Below are 11,356 nucleotides of genomic sequence, written 5' to 3' on the forward strand. Positions count from 1 at the left end.
ATACCCCTCCCTTGAAACCCTATAAAGATATGGTATGACCCATTTTTTTGTCATAATATTTCAACCACGGGCTCTTCCGATGAGGATGCCCTTGAAGGGAGGGTGTGTAAAGGAAGTGGAAAAAAGCCAAAATTTCATGTTGAGTTGAAGGAGGAGTATAAATTGGAGGTGTCTCTAGAGGTCTTGATAAAGGTGAAGGGGAATGGAGTTTACCTCCTATTTCAATGCCTTCTATTCCACCATTTGAGGTGGTAAAGGGCATTGAATTTAACGGCCATAGGTGAAAGCTCACGAAGATCTTAAAAATGAGAAGGTAGGTGTGATTTAGCATAGGATTGATTCTGAAATAGTTGAATTTTTGGCTGAGATTTCCTAGTAAATGGAAAAAATTGAAACCCTACCACCCATAGATTAAGTAGAGTATGAGAAAATGTTCCTAATATTCAAAGGGTCTCTCAACCTTTTGTCCATGAGATCAATGGAAATTATGTTCAAGTGACAATAACTTGTGTTAAGATATCATCTTTGGTTTAGGGCACATATACTTCTTCAAATAGTGGTGGAGAGTCCAACCAATGAGGAGGAAATGTTGTTCATTTACAAGTTTGGCATCAATCAAGTATTCTCCCTCTCTACCCAATGTTGACAGAGGTGGCTAGTTGGTAAAGTCGGACTCATAAAGATGGTGAGGTCTTGTGCTCAAACTTGAGCGAGGGCGTTGACTAGTCGTGAGGAGTGACTTGCCTGGGCTAAGCCCGCTCACCTTTCATGGTGGAGGAGGAGGTCTGCAACTGGAGTGTGCTAGGGTTTTGCTTTGGGAACCATGGCGAGACGTGCAGGGGGGAGTGCCGCTCCCTCCTATAGTCAGGTCGTTACAGGCAAAAATAAGGAAACAGACAAGCAACACTTTAAAATACCTCTGGAAAAGGCAGCAGAAGCAGGAGGCAAAGGAACATTGGAAAGAAACGAACTTTAGGAACAAGAAGGGGATAAACCATAAAAAAACAAGGAGAAGGAGAATGTAGGAAGCTCTAGAAAACATCCTTCGATAAGGACAACGAGGGTCTGTAAATCCAAGTCGAGTACCATTCCAGGGGTCATATTTAGCGATCCTGCGCTTCAAGCACATAGGGATCACATGATGGAACATGCGATCATATGCAAATTTATGGGCTTATGGCCGATGGAGAGGGGGCTACAGATTTGGATAAGGAGTCATTAGAAGCCAAAGGGGTAAATACACCTACATCTAGGTTCTAAGGGCTTCTTTATAGTAGTGTTCACGAGTGTAGAGGATAAGGATAGAGTGTTCGAAGGAGGTCGATATTTCTATGTTGCAGCAAGACTCTACATGAGGCCATGGATGATGAACTTTTTCCTGGAGTGGGAAACCTTCACATCGATACCGGTATGGATTAGAATTTACTCCCTTCCTCTAGATTATTGGCTACCAGAATCTCTGAAAACAATAGGCAATAATCTGGGTCATTTTCTAAAGGTTTCAGAGGCGAATCTGGAAGGGAAATACACCTCCTTTGCTCGGATTAGTGTGGAAATGGACTTATCTAGAGCTTTCCCAGAAGAAATAATTCTGGAGGTATATGATGAAGAATGGGTATAGACTGTGGAATATGAGCACATCCCATTTCGGTGTCGCAAAATGCCATGAACATGGGCATTTATTCAGAGACTGCCCAGCCAATAATATGGAAGGAAATGCAAAATCTGCTGAGGATAGGAATCATGATGGTTTCACCAAGGTCGAGATCAAAGGGAAAGGTGGTAAATTTCTGCAAAAGAAGATGAATGAGGATAGACAGTCAATACACAATCGGTTCAAAATCTTAGAGGAAGAAGGGGGGAACAAGGAAACAGTCCAGGATATGGAGAACATAATCAATGAGAAGGAAAAGGAAGACGACATGGAGGGAATCAAGGTAGATAACTAGAAAAAGGATGGTCTACCGAGATGTATGGAGATAAATAAGGACCAGGAGATGACTCCAAGTGAAGTGGGAACGGAGGACTATGAACTATAGGAGATTCTAGATAAAGAAAATCTAGATCTAGAAAAATTTCTGGAACAAGGGACGACTATAGGAGTGGATTCCCTGCCAAAAGAGGATTATGAGAGGGTACAATAGCTCTTTCTATGGAGATCACAAGAAAAGGGAGCTGGAGTCAAAAGAAATCATGAAATTCAAGAGCACAGTGGAGTCATAATGATGGAAAATGCACAGGCACAATCGTCAAAGAACTCAGGAAAGAAAAGAGGAAGGAAAAGACAAAATGAGCTGCTCAACGAATGCAGGAATCTACTGATTAACTCTGGTAAGATGAAAGATATTACCAGTTACTCCTTTACTAACCTTTCTTAATGAAGTTCATAACCTGGAATATCAAAGGCATAGGAAATAAAAGGAAATAAAGGAATCTCGGTTATAGAATTAAGGAAGAAAAACCAGATATGATCTTTATTCAGGAGACAAAATGTTCGATGGAAAAGATTAGAGAAATTCATAATAAGTGGCTAATCAGATATGAGTACCTAGAGGTTAAAGCAAACAACTCGGTGGGGAGGATTCTCAAGCTGTGGGATCCACAAAAATTTGGGATCCTCGACACTGAAGCATCCAGGAACTATCTTTCTATGGTTTGTCAACCTATAGGTGATAAGGAAGTATACATGATTACAAATGTTTATGGACCACAGAAGCAAGCAGACAAAGTCGAGCTTCTCATCTCCCTTGACGATCTCAGAGCAAGATACCCCAATTTTCCCTGGATTGTTGTAGGAGATTTCAATATGATAAGATCTCTCTCAGAGAAAAAAGGAGTTATTAGACAACTAGGAAGAGACTCCATGGCTTTCTAGAATTTTATAATGAACATGGGGCTAGTGGACACTGAAACTATAAATGGAACCTTCACCTGGAACAACAAGAAGGGAGGAGCTTCTCAAGTTGCTTCCAAACTTGATACATTTATTATTTTAGTGGAACTCCTTCTCGTAGGCCTAGCCATGAAAGCTTCTATTCTTCCCTTTGGAGGATCAAATCATGGGCCTGTACAGCTGGAAGCCACATTTATGGGCACGCCCAGAAACAGACCTTTCAGGTTTGAAAATGTCTGGCTATCTCACCCTGAATTCATCAGTAATATTGGAAAATGGTGGAGAGAAGATATGAACATCCGAGGCACTCAAATGTTCATGCTCCATCAGAGACTCAAATACATCAAATCCAAACTCAAAGAATGGAACCAAAAGGAATTTGGTGATATCTTCAAAGCCAAAAAAGAAGTGGAGTAGAAGCTACAAGAGATTAATCAGATAAACATCACAGATGGATTCACCGAGGAGCGGCTAAAGCTTACTGACTCTTTGAGGGAAGAATGGGAAGAGTGATTCTTGCAAGAGGAAATTTTCTGGAGGCAGAAATCAAGGATACAGTGGATTAGGGAGGGAGAAAGGAATACAATTTTTTTTCATAAATCCACCATGGCTCACAGGGCACATAACATAATCACCAAGCTCAAAGATTCTCAGGGAATAGAGCTTGTCTCTCACAACGATATGGAATCATTCCTTGTACAACACTTCCTCAATATAGCAGAGGAACCCTTGGATGGAAGATCCAGGTTCATTGAACAATTCACTCAATACATCCCTCAGCTGGTCACCAAAGAAGATAACCACAATCTTAACAGGCCAGTGTCGGAAGAGGAAGTCAATGGAGTGATCAATGAAATGCAAAATGGAAAAGCCCCAGGCCCGGATGGGTTCAATGTGGACTTTTTCAAAGCCTGCTAGGAAACAATCAAACAGAATATCCTTGAGGTTGTGGAAGACTCAAGAAATTATAAAAAGGTTTTGAAGGCTCTTAATGCTTCCTTCATAGCTCTGATCCCAAAACAGGAAAATTCCATGACTCTGGAGGGTTTAAGACCCATAGACTTATGTAATGTGGTGTACAAAATCATTTCCAAAGCGATAGCCAATAGACTCAAGCCCCTTCTACCATCTCTAATCTCCGAGGAGAAAATAGGCTATGTGGAAGGAAGACAAATTCTCAACAACATCACCCAAGCACATGAGGTGGTACACTCTCTCAAAAGCAATAAACAATCTGGTATGATCATTCAGTTGGACCTAGTGAAAGCCTATGACAAGCTAAGTTGGTCTTATATAAGAGAAATTCTAAGGGCCTATGGCTTTAACCAAAATTGGATAAGATGGGTTATGGCACTCATCACCATGACCAGTTTCTCTATACAGCTTAATGGAGCTCCATCAAGAACCTTCACACCATCCAAAGGTATCAGACAGGAAGATCCGCTCTCACCTTTCCTCTTCGTTCTCATGATGGAAGGGGTAGGTAGAGTGTTCAAAGTGGAAAATGCTGAAGGACGTATCCAGGGTATCAAACTCATAGAAGATGGAGCGGCAAATACTCATCAACAATTTGTGGACGATACGATGCTACAGGGTATACCCATAGTCAAGGAAGCTAGAGAGATCAAAAATATCTTGATTGAATTTGCTAAGGCAACAGGCACAGAGGTAAGCCTCAAAAAATCCAAAGTTTTTTTCTTTAATACCAATATTGCTATTCAAAGAAATATTACCAGAATTATTGGGTTTCAAAGGGAACAACTACCTTCCAAGTATTTAGGCATACCTCTTACTGATAAACCATTGAGCAAGAGTGTGTGGGAGCCAACAATTAACAAACTTTAGGACAAGGTCAGGAAATGGACTCACAGGTCACTAAATTTGGTAGGACGCCTGGTGCTCACACAAGCAGTCTTGCAGGCTATTCCCATTTTTATGTTCTCAGGTCTTCCTGCTCCTAAAGGAATTATGCAACAAATTAGGAGTATACAAAGGGATTTTCTGTGGGGCATAGGTGAAGAAAAAAAGAAGTGGGCTTTAGTAGCATGGGACAAGATTTGCAAGCCCAAAAACCATGGTGGCTTGGGGCTTCATGACCATGAAACCCTTAGTAAAGTTTCGAGAGCCAAACTTTGGTGGTGATGGATTAAGGAATCGGCAGCCCCGTGGGCTAAGCTGTGGAAAAAAAAATATACCAAGTATTGGCAGGAAAAGGATCACATTAGAATGTCAGGGAAAATTAGGGGCTCCCATATTTGGAATCTGGCCTGGGAGAATAAAAGTATTGTTCAGCAACATAGCTTCTGGGAAATTCGAGCATGGAACCTAGCAAGATTTTGGGAGGACAACTGGCAACAGGAACCCAACCTATATAAGGATGAATTAATAACTCTCAAGAGAGACACAAATAACAAAGGGATGATTATGGTTAAATATTTCTGGGACTAGATTAGGGATAATGAAAAATGGAGGATTTGGAAGGATCTGGGCCACAATGATGATAGACCTTTGAAGGTCCTGGCTAGAATCCTCACCCAGGAGCTAGAGCATAGAAGGATTCTAGTATCCTCCTTACCTGACCAATTAAGATGGGGACAGAATTCTGAAGGCAACTTTAACCTCAACGAAGCTAAAGAGGAAGTAATAGGATTTAACTATTAGAATCCTAATCTAGTTTGGAAGAAACTTTGGCAAAGCCCCCACTAGATGAAAATAAAGTTATTCATATAGTTAGTGCATTAAAGGAAAATCTTAACCTCGGAGAACCTAAAAAAAAAGGCTTTATTGGCCCCTCCCAATGCTATCTTTGTGGCTCTCAAGAAAAGACGATGGATCACCTTCTCAACCACGAATGTTTGGGACTAGGTGGCCTCAATCTTTAGGCAAACAGATAGGGATAGTCTCAACATTTCCAATAATCTGAAGAACTAGCAGGTAAATTTCTCAAGGAATGAAATTATTAATAAAGCTTGGATTTTGGTACCAGGCTTTGTTATCTGGAATGTTTGGAAAGAGCGCAACAATCGGATCTTCAAAGACAAAGCAAGAGAGCCCAAACACATAACTGCCCAAATTTTGAGGCAGCTCAAAGACACAATAAGAAGCCTCTTGAGGAATCTTTCTAAGGATCCTCCTTTGTCCCAAGAGGTGAGCATTCTTATGTAGTTGGGTCTCCAATCTGTAAACCCACAAGGCTTATTCAAGGGAGTAAGCCAAATTAATGCAAATACCAATATTTGGCAGTTGCCTCCTCATGGATTTCTAAAGATTAATATAGACAGAGCTTCTAATGGCAACTAGGGTTAGCTGGCTTTGGAGGGGTTATAAGAGATGAAAAGGGTCAAATGAAGAAAATCTTCCATGGCCACTTGGGCAAGGCTACTAACAACATGGTGGAGCTCATGGAACTAGAACAAGGCTTGGATATTTTGTTAGTTTCTAATTTGCACAATGTCATCATAGAGGCAGATTCAGAATTTATTATTAGAGCGGCCAATAAAATATGTAATGGTACTTCTCCAGATAAAGTTTCAAAGCACTGGAGGCTTTTTCAAGTCTTTCACCATATCCACTTCCACCTGCAAACCTTAAAATCGGTCAGCTTTGTCCATGTGAAGAGGAAAGCTAATATGTTAGCGGATCGCTTGGCGAACGAGGGAGTCACCAACATAGATAGGGATTCCCCGTAATTTTGGGATCTAGTACCCCCAAGCAAACTGTTGGAGGACTGTCTCTGTCAGGCGGACAAAGATATAGGGCTATGGATTCATAGGAAGGACTAAGATGGTAAGGAAGATAGGAGGGAGGATAGGGTACCCTAATTTGTCGGCCCTCTTAGGGTATGGGTTGAAATCTACAACTCAATATTCCTTCGAACCCTCTATGGAAATACTACAGGTTGGGTTGTCCATGGTACAAGTCATTAGGTGGAAATGTTGATGATGTTTTGGGTTTAACAGTGATTTTGGGAGGATGGCACAAGAACCGTCCGATGCGTGAGATCAATGGCTACCGCTTGGCGAAAGAGCGCGGTAGTTATTCCGCGAGGAGTTGTTTTCTAAAACCACAAGAGGTACATCTAGCGGAGTCTAAGTGGTATCGAGTTTTTTTGAGGAGGCTCCGATTCCACTCTTTGTGGACACGTAGCAGGAAGAGGTGAGAGAATACCGTTCTCATCGTATGGTTATCCCTCATGCGACTTGTCCACCTGATATCTCCATAAACCGTTGGATCATCGGCGGGAGATCAACGGTGTTTATTTGATCATGAAAGTTAGTTTGGTGTCTTGGACCCGAAAAAGTTTAGAGGGCTAGAATAAAGTATACATCGGGTTCGTAAGCATGGTTTGGTATGGGTTGATGTGGGCCTGCATTCAGTGCACGTCCAGTGGATACTGACAGGTCGGTTCGGAGGGTGAGCAACTCTTCAAGCTCTATGAAGTTTCTAGTTGATCTTCTTTGTTGGATGTCTGGTGGACCCTCACTTGAAACTTATTTTGAGGGCTCGAATTCTTTCAGTACTAGATAGCATGACCAGATGGTCTATTGATTGCCTGTTGTCCAGAGTAAACAGAGGTAACTCCCTGGTTGTTTTGTTAGGACTTCGCATGGTTCTGGATGCGTGGTTCAGTATTCTGACTGCACAGATGCCTGTTGAACTCTCACGGGGTTGCAGCTTGTAAATTATGTATTTTTAACTAGATTAATAGAAGGTCCTACTCTTACCTGATAAAAAAAAAAGTATTCTCCCTCTCTACCCAATTCTAATATGAGGAGTGTGCATAATGGACTTATTATTGTAAACAATTGCAAATATTGGATTATATTGCAGTTCAAGGGCTTGAAGTGGTTGCATCAACCTACAAATATTTGAAGGAACTGTGTTTTCAATTAGACCCTTGTGCTCAGGGACCTCCAAAAGAGGAAGTCCTTATTCCTATTTTTAAGGGGCAGAATCTGTCAATTTTTGTGAGATTGGTCTTTTTTTGCTTCCACTAATTTAATGTTAATAACCTGGTTGTGTGTTCATTCAATAGAAATTTAATATGCTAGGTCAATGGATTGTCAGGTGATAGGTTTGCATGAAAATTAACATTTATAACAAAGTTCAAAGATCTGCCTTAACCCAACAATCTAATGACAAAAGTAATCTCATTGTATGAATGGTGCTAAGGTTATTGCCAGAGTTGATAACTACTCAAAAAGAATAGTGAGGAAAGCTTTGGAGATTGAATTGAATCAAATCAATATCAAGAAATATTAATAATTTAATAGTGACGATGGTACAAAATTCATGAAGCATGGACAACTGATGCTTTAGTTACTACAAAATTCTTCAGAAAACGCTACATGATATGCATCGTAAATTGTGCTAACTATATATATATATATATATATAGAGAGAGAGAGAGAGAGAGAGAGAGAGAGATCATCATAAAAAGAACAAAAATTCCCTCAGTTTTCCAATGATCTCAATCTATATATATATATAAAGTATTTAGATCATTGGAAAATTGCGAGTAATCATGTTCCTCTGATGATGGTCCATGGAAGTGGATCAAAATATATATATATATATATATATATATATATATATATATATATATATATATATATATAAAGTATTTAGATCATTGGAAAATTGCGGCTAATCATGTTCTTCTGATGCTGGTCCATGAAAGTGGATCAAAATATAGATATTTAAAAAAAATTCCAACGCAGTTTCTTTATTTATTTTTCATTGGAATGCATAAATTATGTACAATAACAATTATTTTGCAATTATAAAAATATACAACACAAGATATTATGTCTTTCAAGTTGGTATCATAGTAATCATTTTTCACTATACTTATAAACAATATATAAGAAAAAGGGGGTAATTAAGAAAATGATATGCTTCCAAATGACATTGCTTATTCTAGTTGAGGGCATTTATGCCCCACTCAAAGATAGAAGATCAATAAAATTTAAGTTGATACTTCTCTTTCATATTTTTCTATTAATGTGCACTTTGTTCCTAATTAATAGTGCAAATGCAATGTGAGCCCTAGGGAGCCAGCTCAATCGGTGATCGAAGTAATGTGAGTTTGTGGTAACTAAGAAATCCAAGGTTCAAATCCCCCCATTGTGACCCGATTTAGATAAAGGAGGATAGGTTGTAGACCCCCAGAGGTTTATTGATAGCCCCGTGTCATGTGAGTTGTCAAAATTCCTCTGGGTTAAAACCAAAATAGTGCAAATGCAATGTGAAATGAGATTTCTAGACACACAACATTTTTATATAGGAAAATATGAGGATTCATAGTTATAAAAATGAATATATGCTGCAAAAAGATGCAATTTAAATATTCATTATTAAGATGCTATGTTCAGAAGTAAAAATTAGACCATAAAATATGTTAATAAAAACAACATAAATCTTAAAAGCTAAGTTTAATCCAACCTGGTGAGTAGAGATGGTAGCATGAACATGAAAGGAACTTGATTGACATAAAAGACACTTAACAAATATAGTTGATAGATAAGGATTGATGAAAGTATTCTTATCAATGGGAATGTAATTAATATGAACAATTCTAATCTTTTATCTCAATATTGTTACTAATTCGGTGTGCTACTGCAAACTAATGACAAACTTTAATTGACTTGGCTTCAACCATGCAGGCAAGAAAATTGAATAATGATAAAATATAATTAAAGAGAACCAACCTCTCTAGATTGTTGTTCTTCACGCTCAACCAATATGTTCTCAAATCTCTCTCTCTCTTTCTAGTCTCTTCACAAACTCCTCTCGTTATTTTATTGTAACTTTAGAGGCTTCAAAAGTTGCTACCTCTGCAGCCATTTGCTCCTCCCCATTTTCCCTCTGTAGTTGTTCATGCCTCTCCGCTTCAGCATCCTCTGAATCAGATCTTGAAGTTGAATCTATATCCGTGTCTAACCTTTTATCACTTTGTGATGAACTCCCATGAACATCATCTAATTCAACTTTGGCTCTTTCTTGGCCTTCCTTCGACCATATTTTCATGTCCATAACCCGCAACTCTGAAACATCTGCAGCAAATATACTTCTATCTTTACCATGTACGTTCTCCCTTGGTATGTAAGCGATTTCTTTCTTAGTTTTTTCAAGAGATGTATTTTAGGAGTATTACGCTTTCCAGTTGACTGTCACATTTTTTCGAGTCAACATTAATCATTTGAAGTTCTTTAACTTCATATTGCCCTCCATTTTGACCTTCACAGCCAGCTTCTTTTAAAGTCACTGATATTGTATCTGTAGCTTTAACATGAGACTCAAATGTGGATATGTAAGAAGGTTCCAGTTCAGCTCTTGTTGAGTTGTATTCCTCTACATGTGAAGGAAAAACAATACTACCAGACATAGGGAAATCTTCATCATGTCGGTCAACACTTTTATTTGCGTGAAGCCCTCTGTAACCATTTATGTTTGTGTTTTATACCCCATTTTGAGCTTTTATTAAACCTTCCGATATAGATGGATTAGATCCGCTACCCTGAGTGGAAGAGTTACTACTAGAAACGATTTCTGGTTCATTGGTACACTTAATGATATTAAAGGATTCACCTCTTGTAGAATTGTCTCAATGAGGATTCTGTATCCATCTCCGTTGCATCTAGAATTAGTCTCTGAGTTATTATCATGTCTCATAAATTTGTTTCAATCAAGAGATACTGACGATGCCAATCCATCTGAATGACGAGCACTCTGTGAAATATTTGAATTATATGAATTGGGTGGAGCATGATTAGAAGCAACAAATGTTAGTATTCCGGTATTTGAAACCCCATTTTGTATGCATATTTACCTACAAAGAAAGCAGTCTTACCTGGAACATTGTCACTTCCAGCATTCTCAGAGTTTCTCAAACTGCTTCCATGACTAGTAAGCTTAGGGGAAGCTAAAAGTTATGTGCATTCATCATTTCCCAGGATTGACAATGGCTTAGAAAACTAGATCTCCCAAGTTCCTCTAGCATTTTTTCCTCAGGCTATGAGGAAATTGAAATTGAAGTGGATTTCTTACAACCATGGAGATGTTGGGTCCGTGAATTCTTTTCACCACGAATATTTTTTATGTGCGATTTATTCAAAAGTTCATAGGTCTCGTGTAACTTCTTATTGAAATGAACTCGCAAAGGAGGAATTACATTCGGGTTGCCAGAAACGATGTCAAGTTCATTGGATCGAGGCTTGTCTTTCTTTCTAAGTGATTCCGCAGCTTGTTGATCAATCTGTAGATTTACACAATTTACTGAAATGGAATTGAAATCTTATTGATCATTTCCACATAATTCACCAAATCCAATGCAGTAAGGGTTAGTAGGATGGGAAATCCCTGAACATCCAAAAGGGTTGATTTCAAATCTGATTGGGTAATGTTACCAGGAGAGCATTGATGGTCAATCTGTAGAATTTCATTATTTTCTTAAGACATCAT

This window comes from Pinus tabuliformis, chromosome 1_2 (genome assembly GCF_031772625.1).
Source record: "Pinus tabuliformis cultivar Carrire ecotype Pingquan chromosome 1_2, CPIR1, whole genome shotgun sequence".
Taxonomy (NCBI): Eukaryota; Viridiplantae; Streptophyta; class Pinopsida; order Pinales; family Pinaceae; genus Pinus; species Pinus tabuliformis.